This window comes from Phyllobates terribilis, unplaced genomic scaffold (genome assembly GCF_046119375.1).
Source record: "Phyllobates terribilis strain yellow unplaced genomic scaffold, ASM4611937v1 Scaffold_40__1_contigs__length_11209783, whole genome shotgun sequence".
Taxonomy (NCBI): domain Eukaryota; kingdom Metazoa; phylum Chordata; class Amphibia; order Anura; family Dendrobatidae; genus Phyllobates; species Phyllobates terribilis.
In genome coordinates, this window is record NW_027362800.1 from 2689416 (window position 1) to 2709122 (window position 19707).

A 19707-nucleotide genomic window follows, 5' to 3' on the forward strand; every position below is an offset into this window, starting at 1 on the left:
GCTGAAGTTGAACCAAAATGAGCTTGTCATCTGGCTTCTGCAACTTTTAACATGAAAAATCCAATGAGGAGAAGAAAAGCAAAGCCAAAGAGTCCATCCCAAAATCCGACAAACAAGCAAAATGAACAAAAAGCATTGAATTCAATTCTTTCTGATTTTAGAAACTGCATTAAAGAAGGGGTGCACCGGTCCTGGAGATACTGCAATACCAGGTCAATGCGTGGAGTGGACAGAGCAAGCTCTTTTTCCATCTCCCTGTTCTAAAAATCCATTTAATATATGGTCCCCAGATAGGGGACGTATCAGATATTAAACTGATAAGAACAGATACTACACTTGATCTTAGCCAAAAGGCCGAGAAGCGATAACCAGAATTGGTTTCCGACTACGGTGCCACCCAAGGATTCTGAAAAGTCCATTTGTGGAGATGGCCACCTGGACTCCCGTTAAGAAGACATGCTGTCAACCTCTAGATCCCTCACATGCCTGCACTTTTCGGCTTGCTGCTGCTGCAATCCACGCGTTTTAGATCTGCATAACTCCACCTCTTTTAGCACAGTACCCTCAACCCCCGGCTGTTCCCACCCGCCTCAACACCGTTGGAAGGGAGGAGAACCAATTAAGGCGGGGGGGGGGGGGGGGTGGAACGAGCAGCTGTCTACCCTTAGCAGGAGGGTTGCTGATTAATTACCTCTCCTGCTGCTGCTGCTGGCTGTCCAGCAGCAGACTGAAGGTGGCTGCTGCTGTGCGCAGGTATATAAAGGCTCAGAGCCTATTATGACACGCGCAGCCAGCGTTCCATTGCCACATTCTGTCTACTGCAGGCGGGATACCTGGATGGCTGAATGTCACTGAGAAGCTCACAGAGACCGCCATAAGCAACAGTTTAAAAGAATGCCACAGACTAATCAACCAAACTTTTTGGGTTGGTTTCTCTTTTATAGTCTGCAGGCATTAAATGAAAGAAGTCAGTGTTCCAGCAGAGGGAGACAACGTTTCAGAAAAGGCATTGTAGCAAACCAAAAAAGAAATTTTAAGCGCAGCAGAGTAACCAGCTCACATACCTGTTAGCTCAGGTGAGTTTAAAAGGCTGCTGTTGATAACAAGGGCATTTGCTAAATAGATGGTGTGTGTGCAACAATATACTGAAAGGTCAATTATATTGTGCAGCTTATCTCACCACCTGTAGTTATTTAGGTGAAAGCTCCAAAATGCTTGCCTAATATGTCTGTTTATCCAAAAGGAAGTATAGAGGGAGAGCTAGATAGATAGCATTGCATTACATTACATTACATGGCAATGCAATGCACAGTTGCTGAAGTTGAACCAAAATGAGCTTGTCATCTGGCTTCTGCAACTTTTAACATGAAAAATCCAATGAGGAGAAGAAAAGCAAAGCCAAAGAGTCCATCCCAAAATCCGACAAACAAGCAAAATGAACAAAAAGCATTGAATTCAATTCTTTCTGATTTTAGAAACTGCATTAAAGAAGGGGTGCACCGGTCCTGGAGATACTGCAATACCAGGTCAATGCGTGGAGTGGACAGAGCAAGCTCTTTTTCCATCTCCCTGTTCTAAAAATCCATTTAATATATGGTCCCCAGATAGGGGACGTATCAGATATTAAACTGATAAGAACAGATACTACACTTGATCTTAGCCAAAAGGCCGAGAAGCGATAACCAGAATTGGTTTCCGACTACGGTGCCACCCAAGGATTCTGAAAAGTCCATTTGTGGAGATGGCCACCTGGACTCCCGTTAAGAAGACATGCTGTCAACCTCTAGATCCCTCACATGCCTGCACTTTTCGGCTTGCTGCTGCTGCAATCCACGCGTTTTAGATCTGCATAACTCCACCTCTTTTAGCACAGTACCCTCAACCCCCGGCTGTTCCCACCCGCCTCAACACCGTTGGAAGGGAGGAGAACCAATTAAGGCGGGGGGGGGGGGTGGAACGAGCAGCTGTCTACCCTTAGCAGGAGGGTTGCTGATTAATTACCTCTCCTGCTGCTGCTGCTGGCTGTCCAGCAGCAGACTGAAGGTGGCTGCTGCTGTGCGCAGGTATATAAAGGCTCAGAGCCTATTATGACACGCGCAGCCAGCGTTCCATTGCCACATTCCGTCTACTGCAGGCGCGATACCTGGATGGCTGAATGTCACTGAGAAGCTCACAGAGACCGCCATAAGCAACAGTTTAAAAGAATGCCACAGACTAATCAACCAAACTTTTTGGGTTGGTTTCTCTTTTATAGTCTGCAGGCATTAAATGAAAGAAGTCAGTGTTCCAGCAGAGGGAGACAACGTTTCAGAAAAGGCATTGTAGCAAACCAAAAAAGAAATTTTAAGCGCAGCAGAGTAACCAGCTCACATACCTGTTAGCTCAGGTGAGTTTAAAAGGCTGCTGTTGATAACAAGGGCATTTGCTAAATAGATGGTGTGTGTGCAACAATATACTGAAAGGTCAATTATATTGTGCAGCTTATCTCACCACCTGTAGTTATTTAGGTGAAAGCTCCAAAATGCTTGCCTAATATGTCTGTTTATCCAAAAGGAAGTATAGAGGGAGAGCTAGATAGATAGCATTGCATTACATTACATTACATGGCAATGCAATGCACAGTTGCTGAAGTTGAACCAAAATGAGCTTGTCATCTGGCTTCTGCAACTTTTAACATGAAAAATCCAATGAGGAGAAGAAAAGCAAAGCCAAAGAGTCCATCCCAAAATCCGACAAACAAGCAAAATGAACAAAAAGCATTGAATTCAATTCTTTCTGATTTTAGAAACTGCATTAAAGAAGGGGTGCACCGGTCCTGGAGATACTGCAATACCAGGTCAATGCGTGGAGTGGACAGAGCAAGCTCTTTTTCCATCTCCCTGTTCTAAAAATCCATTTAATATATGGTCCCCAGATAGGGGACGTATCAGATATTAAACTGATAAGAACAGATACTACACTTGATCTTAGCCAAAAGGCCGAGAAGCGATAACCAGAATTGGTTTCCGACTACGGTGCCACCCAAGGATTCTGAAAAGTCCATTTGTGGAGATGGCCACCTGGACTCCCGTTAAGAAGACATGCTGTCAACCTCTAGATCCCTCACATGCCTGCACTTTTCGGCTTGCTGCTGCTGCAATCCACGCGTTTTAGATCTGCATAACTCCACCTCTTTTAGCACAGTACCCTCAACCCCCGGCTGTTCCCACCCGCCTCAACACCGTTGGAAGGGAGGAGAACCAATTAAGGCGGGGGGGGGGGTGGAACGAGCAGCTGTCTACCCTTAGCAGGAGGGTTGCTGATTAATTACCTCTCCTGCTGCTGCTGCTGGCTGTCCAGCAGCAGACTGAAGGTGGCTGCTGCTGTGCGCAGGTATATAAAGGCTCAGAGCCTATTATGACACGCGCAGCCAGCGTTCCATTGCCACATTCCGTCTACTGCAGGCGGGATACCTGGATGGCTGAATGTCACTGAGAAGCTCACAGAGACCGCCATAAGCAACAGTTTAAAAGAATGCCACAGACTAATCAACCAAACTTTTTGGGTTGGTTTCTCTTTTATAGTCTGCAGGCATTAAATGAAAGAAGTCAGTGTTCCAGCAGAGGGAGACAACGTTTCAGAAAAGGCATTGTAGCAAACCAAAAAAGAAATTTTAAGCGCAGCAGAGTAACCAGCTCACATACCTGTTAGCTCAGGTGAGTTTAAAAGGCTGCTGTTGATAACAAGGGCATTTGCTAAATAGATGGTGTGTGTGCAACAATATACTGAAAGGTCAATTATATTGTGCAGCTTATCTCACCACCTGTAGTTATTTAGGTGAAAGCTCCAAAATGCTTGCCTAATATGTCTGTTTATCCAAAAGGAAGTATAGAGGGAGAGCTAGATAGATAGCATTGCATTACATTACATTACATGGCAATGCAATGCACAGTTGCTGAAGTTGAACCAAAATGAGCTTGTCATCTGGCTTCTGCAACTTTTAACATGAAAAATCCAATGAGGAGAAGAAAAGCAAAGCCAAAGAGTCCATCCCAAAATCCGACAAACAAGCAAAATGAACAAAAAGCATTGAATTCAATTCTTTCTGATTTTAGAAACTGCATTAAAGAAGGGGTGCACCGGTCCTGGAGATACTGCAATACCAGGTCAATGCGTGGAGTGGACAGAGCAAGCTCTTTTTCCATCTCCCTGTTCTAAAAATCCATTTAATATATGGTCCCCAGATAGGGGACGTATCAGATATTAAACTGATAAGAACAGATACTACACTTGATCTTAGCCAAAAGGCCGAGAAGCGATAACCAGAATTGGTTTCCGACTACGGTGCCACCCAAGGATTCTGAAAAGTCCATTTGTGGAGATGGCCACCTGGACTCCCGTTAAGAAGACATGCTGTCAACCTCTAGATCCCTCACATGCCTGCACTTTTCGGCTTGCTGCTGCTGCAATCCACGCGTTTTAGATCTGCATAACTCCACCTCTTTTAGCACAGTACCCTCAACCCCCGGCTGTTCCCACCCGCCTCAACACCGTTGGAAGGGAGGAGAACCAATTAAGGCGGGGGGGGTGGAACGAGCAGCTGTCTACCCTTAGCAGGAGGGTTGCTGATTAATTACCTCTCCTGCTGCTGCTGCTGCTGGCTGTCCAGCAGCAGACTGAAGGTGGCTGCTGCTGTGCGCAGGTATATAAAGGCTCAGAGCCTATTATGACACGCGCAGCCAGCGTTCCATTGCCACATTCCGTCTACTGCAGGCGGGATACCTGGATGGCTGAATGTCACTGAGAAGCTCACAGAGACCGCCATAAGCAACAGTTTAAAAGAATGCCACAGACTAATCAACCAAACTTTTTGGGTTGGTTTCTCTTTTATAGTCTGCAGGCATTAAATGAAAGAAGTCAGTGTTCCAGCAGAGGGAGACAACGTTTCAGAAAAGGCATTGTAGCAAACCAAAAAAGAAATTTTAAGCGCAGCAGAGTAACCAGCTCACATACCTGTTAGCTCAGGTGAGTTTAAAAGGCTGCTGTTGATAACAAGGGCATTTGCTAAATAGATGGTGTGTGTGCAACAATATACTGAAAGGTCAATTATATTGTGCAGCTTATCTCACCACCTGTAGTTATTTAGGTGAAAGCTCCAAAATGCTTGCCTAATATGTCTGTTTATCCAAAAGGAAGTATAGAGGGAGAGCTAGATAGATAGCATTGCATTACATTACATTACATGGCAATGCAATGCACAGTTGCTGAAGTTGAACCAAAATGAGCTTGTCATCTGGCTTCTGCAACTTTTAACATGAAAAATCCAATGAGGAGAAGAAAAGCAAAGCCAAAGAGTCCATCCCAAAATCCGACAAACAAGCAAAATGAACAAAAAGCATTGAATTCAATTCTTTCTGATTTTAGAAACTGCATTAAAGAAGGGGTGCACCGGTCCTGGAGATACTGCAATACCAGGTCAATGCGTGGAGTGGACAGAGCAAGCTCTTTTTCCATCTCCCTGTTCTAAAAATCCATTTAATATATGGTCCCCAGATAGGGGACGTATCAGATATTAAACTGATAAGAACAGATACTACACTTGATCTTAGCCAAAAGGCCGAGAAGCGATAACCAGAATTGGTTTCCGACTACGGTGCCACCCAAGGATTCTGAAAAGTCCATTTGTGGAGATGGCCACCTGGACTCCCGTTAAGAAGACATGCTGTCAACCTCTAGATCCCTCACATGCCTGCACTTTTCGGCTTGCTGCTGCTGCAATCCACGCGTTTTACATCTGCATAACTCCACCTCTTTTAGCACAGTACCCTCAACCCCCGGCTGTTCCCACCCGCCTCAACACCGTTGGAAGGGAGGAGAACCAATTAAGGCGGGGGGGGGGGTGGAACGAGCAGCTGTCTACCCTTAGCAGGAGGGTTGCTGATTAATTACCTCTCCTGCTGCTGCTGCTGCTGGCTGTCCAGCAGCAGACTGAAGGTGGCTGCTGCTGTGCGCAGGTATATAAAGGCTCAGAGCCTATTATGACACGCGCAGCCAGCGTTCCATTGCCACATTCCGTCTACTGCAGGCGGGATACCTGGATGGCTGAATGTCACTGAGAAGCTCACAGAGACCGCCATAAGCAACAGTTTAAAAGAATGCCACAGACTAATCAACCAAACTTTTTGGGTTGGTTTCTCTTTTATAGTCTGCAGGCATTAAATGAAAGAAGTCAGTGTTCTAGCAGAGGGAGACAACGTTTCAGAAAAGGCATTGTAGCAAACCAAAAAAGAAATTTTAAGCGCAGCAGAGTAACCAGCTCACATACCTGTTAGCTCAGGTGAGTTTAAAAGGCTGCTGTTGATAACAAGGGCATTTGCTAAATAGATGGTGTGTGTGCAACAATATACTGAAAGGTCAATTATATTGTGCAGCTTATCTCACCACCTGTAGTTATTTAGGTGAAAGCTCCAAAATGCTTGCCTAATATGTCTGTTTATCCAAAAGGAAGTATAGAGGGAGAGCTAGATAGATAGCATTGCATTACATTACATTACATGGCAATGCAATGCACAGTTGCTGAAGTTGAACCAAAATGAGCTTGTCATCTGGCTTCTGCAACTTTTAACATGAAAAATCCAATGAGGAGAAGAAAAGCAAAGCCAAAGAGTCCATCCCAAAATCCGACAAACAAGCAAAATGAACAAAAAGCATTGAATTCAATTCTTTCTGATTTTAGAAACTGCATTAAAGAAGGGGTGCACCGGTCCTGGAGATACTGCAATACCAGGTCAATGCGTGGAGTGGACAGAGCAAGCTCTTTTTCCATCTCCCTGTTCTAAAAATCCATTTAATATATGGTCCCCAGATAGGGGACGTATCAGATATTAAACTGATAAGAACAGATACTACACTTGATCTTAGCCAAAAGGCCGAGAAGCGATAACCAGAATTGGTTTCCGACTACGGTGCCACCCAAGGATTCTGAAAAGTCCATTTGTGGAGATGGCCACCTGGACTCCCGTTAAGAAGACATGCTGTCAACCTCTAGATCCCTCACATGCCTGCACTTTTCGGCTTGCTGCTGCTGCAATCCACGCGTTTTAGATCTGCATAACTCCACCTCTTTTAGCACAGTACCCTCAACCCCCGGCTGTTCCCACCCGCCTCAACACCGTTGGAAGGGAGGAGAACCAATTAAGGCGGGGGGGGTGGAACGAGCAGCTGTCTACCCTTAGCAGGAGGGTTGCTGATTAATTACCTCTCCTGCTGCTGCTGCTGCTGGCTGTCCAGCAGCAGACTGAAGGTGGCTGCTGCTGTGCGCAGGTATATAAAGGCTCAGAGCCTATTATGACACGCGCAGCCAGCGTTCCATTGCCACATTCCGTCTACTGCAGGCGGGATACCTGGATGGCTGAATGTCACTGAGAAGCTCACAGAGACCGCCATAAGCAACAGTTTAAAAGAATGCCACAGACTAATCAACCAAACTTTTTGGGTTGGTTTCTCTTTTATAGTCTGCAGGCATTAAATGAAAGAAGTCAGTGTTCCAGCAGAGGGAGACAACGTTTCAGAAAAGGCATTGTAGCAAACCAAAAAAGAAATTTTAAGCGCAGCAGAGTAACCAGCTCACATACCTGTTAGCTCAGGTGAGTTTAAAAGGCTGCTGTTGATAACAAGGGCATTTGCTAAATAGATGGTGTGTGTGCAACAATATACTGAAAGGTCAATTATATTGTGCAGCTTATCTCACCACCTGTAGTTATTTAGGTGAAAGCTCCAAAATGCTTGCCTAATATGTCTGTTTATCCAAAAGGAAGTATAGAGGGAGAGCTAGATAGATAGCATTGCATTACATTACATTACATGGCAATGCAATGCACAGTTGCTGAAGTTGAACCAAAATGAGCTTGTCATCTGGCTTCTGCAACTTTTAACATGAAAAATCCAATGAGGAGAAGAAAAGCAAAGCCAAAGAGTCCATCCCAAAATCCGACAAACAAGCAAAATGAACAAAAAGCATTGAATTCAATTCTTTCTGATTTTAGAAACTGCATTAAAGAAGGGGTGCACCGGTCCTGGAGATACTGCAATACCAGGTCAATGTGTGGAGTGGACAGAGCAAGCTCTTTTTCCATCTCCCTGTTCTAAAAATCCATTTAATATATGGTCCCCAGATAGGGGACGTATCAGATATTAAACTGATAAGAACAGATACTACACTTGATCTTAGCCAAAAGGCCGAGAAGCGATAACCAGAATTGGTTTCCGACTACGGTGCCACCCAAGGATTCTGAAAAGTCCATTTGTGGAGATGGCCACCTGGACTCCCGTTAAGAAGACATGCTGTCAACCTCTAGATCCCTCACATGCCTGCACTTTTCGGCTTGCTGCTGCTGCAATCCACGCGTTTTAGATCTGCATAACTCCACCTCTTTTAGCACAGTACCCTCAACCCCCGGCTGTTCCCACCCGCCTCAACACCGTTGGAAGGGAGGAGAACCAATTAAGGCGGGGGGGGTGGAACGAGCAGCTGTCTACCCTTAGCAGGAGGGTTGCTGATTAATTACCTCTCCTGCTGCTGCTGCTGCTGGCTGTCCAGCAGCAGACTGAAGGTGGCTGCTGCTGTGCGCAGGTATATAAAGGCTCAGAGCCTATTATGACACGCGCAGCCAGCGTTCCATTGCCACATTCCGTCTACTGCAGGCGGGATACCTGGATGGCTGAATGTCACTGAGAAGCTCACAGAGACCGCCATAAGCAACAGTTTAAAAGAATGCCACAGACTAATCAACCAAACTTTTTGGGTTGGTTTCTCTTTTATAGTCTGCAGGCATTAAATGAAAGAAGTCAGTGTTCCAGCAGAGGGAGACAACGTTTCAGAAAAGGCATTGTAGCAAACCAAAAAAGAAATTTTAAGCGCAGCAGAGTAACCAGCTCACATACCTGTTAGCTCAGGTGAGTTTAAAAGGCTGCTGTTGATAACAAGGGCATTTGCTAAATAGATGGTGTGTGTGCAACAATATACTGAAAGGTCAATTATATTGTGCAGCTTATCTCACCACCTGTAGTTATTTAGGTGAAAGCTCCAAAATGCTTGCCTAATATGTCTGTTTATCCAAAAGGAAGTATAGAGGGAGAGCTAGATAGATAGCATTGCATTACATTACATTACATGGCAATGCAATGCACAGTTGCTGAAGTTGAACCAAAATGAGCTTGTCATCTGGCTTCTGCAACTTTTAACATGAAAAATCCAATGAGGAGAAGAAAAGCAAAGCCAAAGAGTCCATCCCAAAATCCGACAAACAAGCAAAATGAACAAAAAGCATTGAATTCAATTCTTTCTGATTTTAGAAACTGCATTAAAGAAGGGGTGCACCGGTCCTGGAGATACTGCAATACCAGGTCAATGCGTGGAGTGGACAGAGCAAGCTCTTTTTCCATCTCCCTGTTCTAAAAATCCATTTAATATATGGTCCCCAGATAGGGGACGTATCAGATATTAAACTGATAAGAACAGATACTACACTTGATCTTAGCCAAAAGGCCGAGAAGCGATAACCAGAATTGGTTTCCGACTACGGTGCCACCCAAGGATTCTGAAAAGTCCATTTGTGGAGATGGCCACCTGGACTCCCGTTAAGAAGACATGCTGTCAACCTCTAGATCCCTCACATGCCTGCACTTTTCGGCTTGCTGCTGCTGCAATCCACGCGTTTTAGATCTGCATAACTCCACCTCTTTTAGCACAGTACCCTCAACCCCCGGCTGTTCCCACCCGCCTCAACACCGTTGGAAGGGAGGAGAACCAATTAAGGCGGGGGGGGGGTGGAACGAGCAGCTGTCTACCCTTAGCAGGAGGGTTGCTGATTAATTACCTCTCCTGCTGCTGCTGCTGCTGCTGGCTGTCCAGCAGCAGACTGAAGGTGGCTGCTGCTGTGCGCAGGTATATAAAGGCTCAGAGCCTATTATGACACGCGCAGCCAGCGTTCCATTGCCACATTCCGTCTACTGCAGGCGGGATACCTGGATGGCTGAATGTCACTGAGAAGCTCACAGAGACCGCCATAAGCAACAGTTTAAAAGAATGCCACAGACTAATCAACCAAACTTTTTGGGTTGGTTTCTCTTTTATAGTCTGCAGGCATTAAATGAAAGAAGTCAGTGTTCCAGCAGAGGGAGACAACGTTTCAGAAAAGGCATTGTAGCAAACCAAAAAAGAAATTTTAAGCGCAGCAGAGTAACCAGCTCACATACCTGTTAGCTCAGGTGAGTTTAAAAGGCTGCTGTTGATAACAAGGGCATTTGCTAAATAGATGGTGTGTGTGCAACAATATACTGAAAGGTCAATTATATTGTGCAGCTTATCTCACCACCTGTAGTTATTTAGGTGAAAGCTCCAAAATGCTTGCCTAATATGTCTGTTTATCCAAAAGGAAGTATAGAGGGAGAGCTAGATAGATAGCATTGCATTACATTACATTACATGGCAATGCAATGCACAGTTGCTGAAGTTGAACCAAAATGAGCTTGTCATCTGGCTTCTGCAACTTTTAACATGAAAAATCCAATGAGGAGAAGAAAAGCAAAGCCAAAGAGTCCATCCCAAAATCCGACAAACAAGCAAAATGAACAAAAAGCATTGAATTCAATTCTTTCTGATTTTAGAAACTGCATTAAAGAAGGGGTGCACCGGTCCTGGAGATACTGCAATACCAGGTCAATGCGTGGAGTGGACAGAGCAAGCTCTTTTTCCATCTCCCTGTTCTAAAAATCCATTTAATATATGGTCCCCAGATAGGGGACGAATCAGATATTAAACTGATAAGAACAGATACTACACTTGATCTTAGCCAAAAGGCCGAGAAGCGATAACCAGAATTGGTTTCCGACTACGGTGCCACCCAAGGATTCTGAAAAGTCCATTTGTGGAGATGGCCACCTGGACTCCCGTTAAGAAGACATGCTGTCAACCTCTAGATCCCTCACATGCCTGCACTTTTCGGCTTGCTGCTGCTGCAATCCACGCGTTTTAGATCTGCATAACTCCACCTCTTTTAGCACAGTACCCTCAACCCCCGGCTGTTCCCACCCGCCTCAACACCGTTGGAAGGGAGGAGAACCAATTAAGGCGGGGGGGGGGGGTGGAACGAGCAGCTGTCTACCCTTAGCAGGAGGGTTGCTGATTAATTACCTCTCCTGCTGCTGCTGCTGCTGGCTGTCCAGCAGCAGACTGAAGGTGGCTGCTGCTGTGCGCAGGTATATAAAGGCTCAGAGCCTATTATGACACGCGCAGCCAGCGTTCCATTGCCACATTCCGTCTACTGCAGGCGGGATACCTGGATGGCTGAATGTCACTGAGAAGCTCACAGAGACCGCCATAAGCAACAGTTTAAAAGAATGCCACAGACTAATCAACCAAACTTTTTGGGTTGGTTTCTCTTTTATAGTCTGCAGGCATTAAATGAAAGAAGTCAGTGTTCCAGCAGAGGGAGACAACGTTTCAGAAAAGGCATTGTAGCAAACCAAAAAAGAAATTTTAAGCGCAGCAGAGTAACCAGCTCACATACCTGTTAGCTCAGGTGAGTTTAAAAGGCTGCTGTTGATAACAAGGGCATTTGCTAAATAGATGGTGTGTGTGCAACAATATACTGAAAGGTCAATTATATTGTGCAGCTTATCTCACCACCTGTAGTTATTTAGGTGAAAGCTCCAAAATGCTTGCCTAATATGTCTGTTTATCCAAAAGGAAGTATAGAGGGAGAGCTAGATAGATAGCATTGCATTACATTACATTACATGGCAATGCAATGCACAGTTGCTGAAGTTGAACCAAAATGAGCTTGTCATCTGGCTTCTGCAACTTTTAACATGAAAAATCCAATGAGGAGAAGAAAAGCAAAGCCAAAGAGTCCATCCCAAAATCCGACAAACAAGCAAAATGAACAAAAAGCATTGAATTCAATTCTTTCTGATTTTAGAAACTGCATTAAAGAAGGGGTGCACCGGTCCTGGAGATACTGCAATACCAGGTCAATGCGTGGAGTGGACAGAGCAAGCTCTTTTTCCATCTCCCTGTTCTAAAAATCCATTTAATATATGGTCCCCAGATAGGGGACGTATCAGATATTAAACTGATAAGAACAGATACTACACTTGATCTTAGCCAAAAGGCCGAGAAGCGATAACCAGAATTGGTTTCCGACTACGGTGCCACCCAAGGATTCTGAAAAGTCCATTTGTGGAGATGGCCACCTGGACTCCCGTTAAGAAGACATGCTGTCAACCTCTAGATCCCTCACATGCCTGCACTTTTCGGCTTGCTGCTGCTGCAATCCACGCGTTTTAGATCTGCATAACTCCACCTCTTTTAGCACAGTACCCTCAACCCCCGGCTGTTCCCACCCGCCTCAACACCGTTGGAAGGGAGGAGAACCAATTAAGGCGGGGGGGGGGGTGGAACGAGCAGCTGTCTACCCTTAGCAGGAGGGTTGCTGATTAATTACCTCTCCTGCTGCTGCTGCTGCTGGCTGTCCAGCAGCAGACTGAAGGTGGCTGCTGCTGTGCGCAGGTATATAAAGGCTCAGAGCCTATTATGACACGCGCAGCCAGCGTTCCATTGCCACATTCCGTCTACTGCAGGCGGGATACCTGGATGGCTGAATGTCACTGAGAAGCTCACAGAGACCGCCATAAGCAACAGTTTAAAAGAATGCCACAGACTAATCAACCAAACTTTTTGGGTTGGTTTCTCTTTTATAGTCTGCAGGCATTAAATGAAAGAAGTCAGTGTTCCAGCAGAGGGAGACAACGTTTCAGAAAAGGCATTGTAGCAAACCAAAAAAGAAATTTTAAGCGCAGCAGAGTAACCAGCTCACATACCTGTTAGCTCAGGTGAGTTTAAAAGGCTGCTGTTGATAACAAGGGCATTTGCTAAATAGATGGTGTGTGTGCAACAATATACTGAAAGGTCAATTATATTGTGCAGCTTATCTCACCACCTGTAGTTATTTAGGTGAAAGCTCCAAAATGCTTGCCTAATATGTCTGTTTATCCAAAAGGAAGTATAGAGGGAGAGCTAGATAGATAGCATTGCATTACATTACATTACATGGCAATGCAATGCACAGTTGCTGAAGTTGAACCAAAATGAGCTTGTCATCTGGCTTCTGCAACTTTTAACATGAAAAATCCAATGAGGAGAAGAAAAGCAAAGCCAAAGAGTCCATCCCAAAATCCGACAAACAAGCAAAATGAACAAAAAGCATTGAATTCAATTCTTTCTGATTTTAGAAACTGCATTAAAGAAGGGGTGCACCGGTCCTGGAGATACTGCAATACCAGGTCAATGCGTGGAGTGGACAGAGCAAGCTCTTTTTCCATCTCCCTGTTCTAAAAATCCATTTAATATATGGTCCCCAGATAGGGGACGTATCAGATATTAAACTGATAAGAACAGATACTACACTTGATCTTAGCCAAAAGGCCGAGAAGCGATAACCAGAATTGGTTTCCGACTACGGTGCCACCCAAGGATTCTGAAAAGTCCATTTGTGGAGATGGCCACCTGGACTCCCGTTAAGAAGACATGCTGTCAACCTCTAGATCCCTCACATGCCTGCACTTTTCGGCTTGCTGCTGCTGCAATCCACGCATTTTAGATCTGCATAACTCCACCTCTTTTAGCACAGTACCCTCAACCCCCGGCTGTTCCCACCCGCCTCAACACCGTTGGAAGGGAGGAGAACCAATTAAGGCGGGGGGGGTGGAACGAGCAGCTGTCTACCCTTAGCAGGAGGGTTGCTGATTAATTACCTCTCCTGCTGCTGCTGCTGCTGGCTGTCCAGCAGCAGACTGAAGGTGGCTGCTGCTGTGCGCAGGTATATAAAGGCTCAGAGCCTATTATGACACGCGCAGCCAGCGTTCCATTGCCACATTCCGTCTACTGCAGGCGGGATACCTGGATGGCTGAATGTCACTGAGAAGCTCACAGAGACCGCCATAAGCAACAGTTTAAAAGAATGCCACAGACTAATCAACCAAACTTTTTGGGTTGGTTTCTCTTTTATAGTCTGCAGGCATTAAATGAAAGAAGTCAGTGTTCCAACAGAGGGAGACAACGTTTCAGAAAAGGCATTGTAGCAAACCAAAAAAGAAATTTTAAGCGCAGCAGAGTAACCAGCTCACATACCTGTTAGCTCAGGTGAGTTTAAAAGGCTGCTGTTGATAACAAGGGCATTTGCTAAATAGATGGTGTGTGTGCAACAATATACTGAAAGGTCAATTATATTGTGCAGCTTATCTCACCACCTGTAGTTATTTAGGTGAAAGCTCCAAAATGCTTGCCTAATATGTCTGTTTATCCAAAAGGAAGTATAGAGGGAGAGCTAGATAGATAGCATTGCATTACATTACATTACATGGCAATGCAATGCACAGTTGCTGAAGTTGAACCAAAATGAGCTTGTCATCTGGCTTCTGCAACTTTTAACATGAAAAATCCAATGAAGAGAAGAAAAGCAAAGCCAAAGAGTCCATCCCAAAATCCGACAAACAAGCAAAATGAACAAAAAGCATTGAATTCAATTCTTTCTGATTTTAGAAACTGCATTAAAGAAGGGGTGCACCGGTCCTGGAGATACTGCAATACCAGGTCAATGCGTGGAGTGGACAGAGCAAGCTCTTTTTCCATCTCCCTGTTCTAAAAATCCATTTAATATATGGTCCCCAGATAGGGGACGTATCAGATATTAAACTGATAAGAACAGATACTACACTTGATCTTAGCCAAAAGGCCGAGAAGCGATAACCAGAATTGGTTTCCGACTACGGTGCCACCCAAGGATTCTGAAAAGTCCATTTGTGGAGATGGCCACCTGGACTCCCGTTAAGAAGACATGCTGTCAACCTCTAGATCCCTCACATGCCTGCACTTTTCGGCTTGCTGCTGCTGCAATCCACGCGTTTTAGATCTGCATAACTCCACCTCTTTTAGCACAGTACCCTCAACCCCCGGCTGTTCCTACCCGCCTCAACACCGTTGGAAGGGAGGAGAACCAATTAAGGCGGGGGGGGTGGAACGAGCAGCTGTCTACCCTTAGCAGGAGGGTTGCTGATTAATTACCTCTCCTGCTGCTGCTGCTGCTGGCTGTCCAGCAGCAGACTGAAGGTGGCTGCTGCTGTGCGCAGGTATATAAAGGCTCAGAGCCTATTATGACACGCGCAGCCAGCGTTCCATTGCCACATTCCGTCTACTGCAGGCGGGATACCTGGATGGCTGAATGTCACTGAGAAGCTCACAGAGACCGCCATAAGCAACAGTTTAAAAGAATGCCACAGACTAATCAACCAAACTTTTTGGGTTGGTTTCTCTTTTATAGTCTGCAGGCATTAAATGAAAGAAGTCAGTGTTCCAGCAGAGGGAGACAACGTTTCAGAAAAGGCATTGTAGCAAACCAAAAAAGAAATTTTAAGCGCAGCAGAGTAACCAGCTCACATACCTGTTAGCTCAGGTGAGTTTAAAAGGCTGCTGTTGATAACAAGGGCATTTGCTAAATAGATGGTGTGTGTGCAACAATATACTGAAAGGTCAATTATATTGTGCAGCTTATCTCACCACCTGTAGTTATTTAGGTGAAAGCTCCAAAATGCTTGCCTAATATGTCTGTTTATCCAAAAGGAAGTATAGAGGGAGAGCTAGATAGATAGCATTGCATTACATTACATTACATGGCAATGCAATGCACAGTTGCTGAAGTTGAACCAAAATGAGCTTGTCATCTGGCTTCTGCAACTTTTAACATGAAAAATCCAATGAGGAGAAGAAAAGCAAAGCCAAAGAGTCCATCCCAAAATCCGACAAACAAGCAAAATGAACAAAAAGCATTGAATTCAATTCTTTCTGATTTTAGAAACTGCATTAAAGAAGGGGTGCACCGGTCCTGGAGATACTGCAATACCAGGTCAATGCGTGGAGTGGACAGAGCAAGCTCTTTTTCCATCTCCCTGTTCTAAAAATCCATTTAATATATGGTCCCCAGATAGGGGACGTATCAGATATTAAACTGATAAGAACAGATACTACACTTGATCTTAGCCAAAAGGCCGAGAAGCGATAACCAGAATTGGTTTCCGACTACGGTGCCACCCAAGGATTCTGAAAAGTCCATTTGTGGAGATGGCCACCTGGACTCCCGTTAAGAAGACATGCTGTCAACCTCTAGATCCCTCACATGCCTGCACTTTTCGGCTTGCTGCTGCTGCAATCCACGCGTTTTAGATCTGCATAACTCCACCTCTTTTAGCACAGTACCCTCAACCCCCGGCTGTTCCCACCCGCCTCAACACCGTTGGAAGGGAGGAGAACCAATTAAGGCGGGGGGGGGTGGAACGAGCAGCTGTCTACCCTTAGCAGGAGGGTTGCTGATTAATTACCTCTCCTGCTGCTGCTGCTGCTGGCTGTCCAGCAGCAGACTGAAGGTGGCTGCTGCTGTGCGCAGGTATATAAAGGCTCAGAGCCTATTATGACACGCGCAGCCAGCGTTCCATTGCCACATTCTGTCTACTGCAGGCAGGATACCTGGATGGCTGAATGTCACTGAGAAGCTCACAGAGACCGCCATAAGCAACAGTTTAAAAGAATGCCACAGACTAATCAACCAAACTTTTTGGGTTGGTTTCTCTTTTATAGTCTGCAGGCATTAAATGAAAGAAGTCAGTGTTCCAGCAGAGGGAGACAACGTTTCAGAAAAGGCATTGTAGCAAACCAAAAAAGAAATTTTAAGCGCAGCAGAGTAACCAGCTCACATACCTGTTAGCTCAGGTGAGTTTAAAAGGCTGCTGTTGATAACAAGGGCATTTGCTAAATAGATGGTGTGTGTGCAACAATATACTGAAAGGTCAATTATATTGTGCAGCTTATCTCACCACCTGTAGTTATTTAGGTGAAAGCTCCAAAATGCTTGCCTAATATGTCTGTTTATCCAAAAGGAAGTATAGAGGGAGAGCTAGATAGATAGCATTGCATTACATTACATTACATGGCAATGCAATGCACAGTTGCTGAAGTTGAACCAAAATGAGCTTGTCATCTGGCTTCTGCAACTTTTAACATGAAAAATCCAATGAGGAGAAGAAAAGCAAAGCCAAAGAGTCCATCCCAAAATCCGACAAACAAGCAAAATGAACAAAAAGCATTGAATTCAATTCTTTCTGATTTTAGAAACTGCATTAAAGAAGGGGTGCACCGGTCCTGGAGATACTGCAATACCAGGTCAATGCGTGGAGCGGACAGAGCAAGCTCTTTTTCCATCTCCCTGTTCTAAAAATCCATTTAATATATGGTCCCCAGATAGTGGACGTATCAGATATTAAACTGATAAGAACAGATACTACACTTGATCTTAGCCAAAAGGCCGAGAAGCGATAACCAGAATTGGTTTCCGACTACGGTGCCACCCAAGGATTCTGAAAAGTCCATTTGTGGAGATGGCCACCTGGACTCCCGTTAAGAAGACATGCTGTCAACCTCTAGATCCCTCACATGCCTGCACTTTTCGGCTTGCTGCTGCTGCAATCCACGCGTTTTAGATCTGCATAACTCCACCTCTTTTAGCACAGTACCCTCAACCCCCGGCTGTTCCCACCTGCCTCAACACCGTTGGAAGGGAGGAGAACCAATTAAGGCGGGGGGGGGGGGTGGAACGAGCAGCTGTCTACCCTTAGCAGGAGGGTTGCTGATTAATTACCTCTCCTGCTGCTGCTGCTGCTGGCTGTCCAGCAGCAGACTGAAGGTGGCTGCTGCTGTGCGCAGGTATATAAAGGCTCAGAGCCTATTATGACACGCGCAGCCAGCGTTCCATTGCCACATTCCGTCTACTGCAGGCGGGATACCTGGATGGCTGAATGTCACTGAGAAGCTCACAGAGACCGCCATAAGCAACAGTTTAAAAGAATGCCACAGACTAATCAACCAAACTTTTTGGGTTGGTTTCTCTTTTATAGTCTGCAGGCATTAAATGAAAGAAGTCAGTGTTCCAGCAGAGGGAGACAACGTTTCAGAAAAGGCATTGTAGCAAACCAAAAAAGAAATTTTAAGCGCAGCAGAGTAACCAGCTCACATACCTGTTAGCTCAGGTGAGTTTAAAAGGCTGCTGTTGATAACAAGGGCATTTGCTAAATAGATGGTGTGTGTGCAACAATATACTGAAAGGTCAATTATATTGTGCAGCTTATCTCACCACCTGTAGTTATTTAGGTGAAAGCTCCAAAATGCTTGCCTAATATGTCTGTTTATCCAAAAGAAAGTATAGAGGGAGAGCTAGATAGATAGCATTGCATTACATTACATTACATGGCAATGCAATGCACAGTTGCTGAAGTTGAACCAAAATGAGCTTGTCATCTGGCTTCTGCAACTTTTAACATGAAAAATCCAATGAGGAGAAGAAAAGCAAAGCCAAAGAGTCCATCCCAAAATCCGACAAACAAGCAAAATGAACAAAAAGCATTGAATTCAATTCTTTCTGATTTTAGAAACTGCATTAAAGAAGGGGTGCACCGGTCCTGGAGATACTTCAATACCAGGTCAATGCATGGAGTGGACAGAGCAAGCTCTTTTTCCATCTCCCTGTTCTAAAAATCCATTTAATATATGGTCCCCAGATAGGGGACGTATCAGATATTAAACTGATAAGAACAGATACTACACTTGATCTTAGCCAAAAAAGGCCGAGAAGCGATAACCAGAATTGGTTTCCGACTACGGTGCCACCCAAGGATTCTGAAAAGTCCATTTGTGGAGATGGCCACCTGGACTCCCGTTAAGAAGACATGCTGTCAACCTCTAGATCCCTCACATGCCTGCACTTTTCGGCTTGCTGCTGCTGCAATCCACGCGTTTTAGATCTGCATAACTCCACCTCTTTTAGCACAGTACCCTCAACCCCCGGCTGTTCCCACCCGCCTCAACACCGTTGGAAGGGAGGAGAACCAATTAAGGCGGGGGGGGGTGGAACGAGCAGCTGTCTACCCTTAGCAGGAGGGTTGCTGATTAATTACCTCTCCTGCTGCTGCTGCTGCTGGCTGTCCAGCAGCAGACTGAAGGTGGCTGCTGCTGTGCGCAGGTATATAAAGGCTCAGAGCCTATTATGACACGCGCAGCCAGCGTTCCATTGCCACATTCCGTCTACTGCAGGCGGGATACCTGGATGGCTGAATGTCACTGAGAAGCTCACAGAGACCGCCATAAGCAACAGTTTAAAAGAATGCCACAGACTAATCAACCAAACTTTTTGGGTTGGTTTCTCTTTTATAGTCTGCAGGCATTAAATGAAAGAAGTCAGTGTTCCAGCAGAGGGAGACAACGTTTCAGAAAAGGCATTGTAGCAAACCAAAAAAGAAATTTTAAGCGCAGCAGAGTAACCAGCTCACATACCTGTTAGCTCAGGTGAGTTTAAAAGGCTGCTGTTGATAACAAGGGCATTTGCTAAATAGATGGTGTGTGTGCAACAATATACTGAAAGGTCAATTATATTGTGCAGCTTATCTCACCACCTGTAGTTATTTAGGTGAAAGCTCCAAAATGCTTGCCTAATATGTCTGTTTATCCAAAAGGAAGTATAGAGGGAGAGCTAGATAGATAGGATTGCATTACATTACATTACATGGCAATGCAATTCACAGTTGCTGAAGTTGAACCAAAATGAGCTTGTCATCTGGCTTCTGCAA

At 45.1% G+C, this 19707-nt stretch overlaps 15 non-coding genes across 15 annotated transcripts; all 15 read right to left on the bottom strand.

Moving 5' to 3' along the window:
* Nucleotides 1–175: 175 nt before the first annotated feature.
* LOC141186383 (U2 spliceosomal RNA) lies at nt 176–366 on the bottom strand. The gene has a single exon (XR_012260666.1). It is a non-coding gene; the product is annotated as a U2 spliceosomal RNA (small nuclear RNA).
* A 1123-nt stretch (nt 367–1489) lies between these two features.
* LOC141186385 (U2 spliceosomal RNA) lies at nt 1490–1680 on the bottom strand. Its single transcript, XR_012260668.1, has one exon. It is a non-coding gene; the product is annotated as a U2 spliceosomal RNA (small nuclear RNA).
* A 1119-nt stretch (nt 1681–2799) lies between these two features.
* Nucleotides 2800–2990, bottom strand: LOC141186386 (U2 spliceosomal RNA). The gene has a single exon (XR_012260669.1). It is a non-coding gene; the product is annotated as a U2 spliceosomal RNA (small nuclear RNA).
* Nucleotides 2991–4108: 1118 nt separating this feature from the next.
* On the bottom strand, nt 4109–4299 carry LOC141186387 (U2 spliceosomal RNA). Its single transcript, XR_012260670.1, has one exon. It is a non-coding gene; the product is annotated as a U2 spliceosomal RNA (small nuclear RNA).
* Nucleotides 4300–5417: 1118 nt separating this feature from the next.
* LOC141186388 (U2 spliceosomal RNA) lies at nt 5418–5608 on the bottom strand. Its single transcript, XR_012260671.1, has one exon. It is a non-coding gene; the product is annotated as a U2 spliceosomal RNA (small nuclear RNA).
* A 1121-nt stretch (nt 5609–6729) lies between these two features.
* On the bottom strand, nt 6730–6920 carry LOC141186389 (U2 spliceosomal RNA). Its single transcript, XR_012260672.1, has one exon. It is a non-coding gene; the product is annotated as a U2 spliceosomal RNA (small nuclear RNA).
* A 1118-nt stretch (nt 6921–8038) lies between these two features.
* On the bottom strand, nt 8039–8229 carry LOC141184685 (U2 spliceosomal RNA). The gene has a single exon (XR_012259417.1). It is a non-coding gene; the product is annotated as a U2 spliceosomal RNA (small nuclear RNA).
* Nucleotides 8230–9347: 1118 nt separating this feature from the next.
* On the bottom strand, nt 9348–9538 carry LOC141186390 (U2 spliceosomal RNA). Its single transcript, XR_012260673.1, has one exon. It is a non-coding gene; the product is annotated as a U2 spliceosomal RNA (small nuclear RNA).
* Nucleotides 9539–10661: 1123 nt separating this feature from the next.
* On the bottom strand, nt 10662–10852 carry LOC141185186 (U2 spliceosomal RNA). The gene has a single exon (XR_012259872.1). It is a non-coding gene; the product is annotated as a U2 spliceosomal RNA (small nuclear RNA).
* A 1122-nt stretch (nt 10853–11974) lies between these two features.
* Nucleotides 11975–12165, bottom strand: LOC141186391 (U2 spliceosomal RNA). Its single transcript, XR_012260674.1, has one exon. It is a non-coding gene; the product is annotated as a U2 spliceosomal RNA (small nuclear RNA).
* A 1121-nt stretch (nt 12166–13286) lies between these two features.
* LOC141186392 (U2 spliceosomal RNA) lies at nt 13287–13477 on the bottom strand. The gene has a single exon (XR_012260675.1). It is a non-coding gene; the product is annotated as a U2 spliceosomal RNA (small nuclear RNA).
* A 1118-nt stretch (nt 13478–14595) lies between these two features.
* Nucleotides 14596–14786, bottom strand: LOC141186394 (U2 spliceosomal RNA). The gene has a single exon (XR_012260676.1). It is a non-coding gene; the product is annotated as a U2 spliceosomal RNA (small nuclear RNA).
* A 1118-nt stretch (nt 14787–15904) lies between these two features.
* On the bottom strand, nt 15905–16095 carry LOC141186395 (U2 spliceosomal RNA). The gene has a single exon (XR_012260677.1). It is a non-coding gene; the product is annotated as a U2 spliceosomal RNA (small nuclear RNA).
* Nucleotides 16096–17214: 1119 nt separating this feature from the next.
* On the bottom strand, nt 17215–17405 carry LOC141185316 (U2 spliceosomal RNA). The gene has a single exon (XR_012259990.1). It is a non-coding gene; the product is annotated as a U2 spliceosomal RNA (small nuclear RNA).
* A 1122-nt stretch (nt 17406–18527) lies between these two features.
* On the bottom strand, nt 18528–18720 carry LOC141185549 (U2 spliceosomal RNA). Its single transcript, XR_012260202.1, has one exon. It is a non-coding gene; the product is annotated as a U2 spliceosomal RNA (small nuclear RNA).
* Nucleotides 18721–19707: the final 987 nt, after the last annotated feature.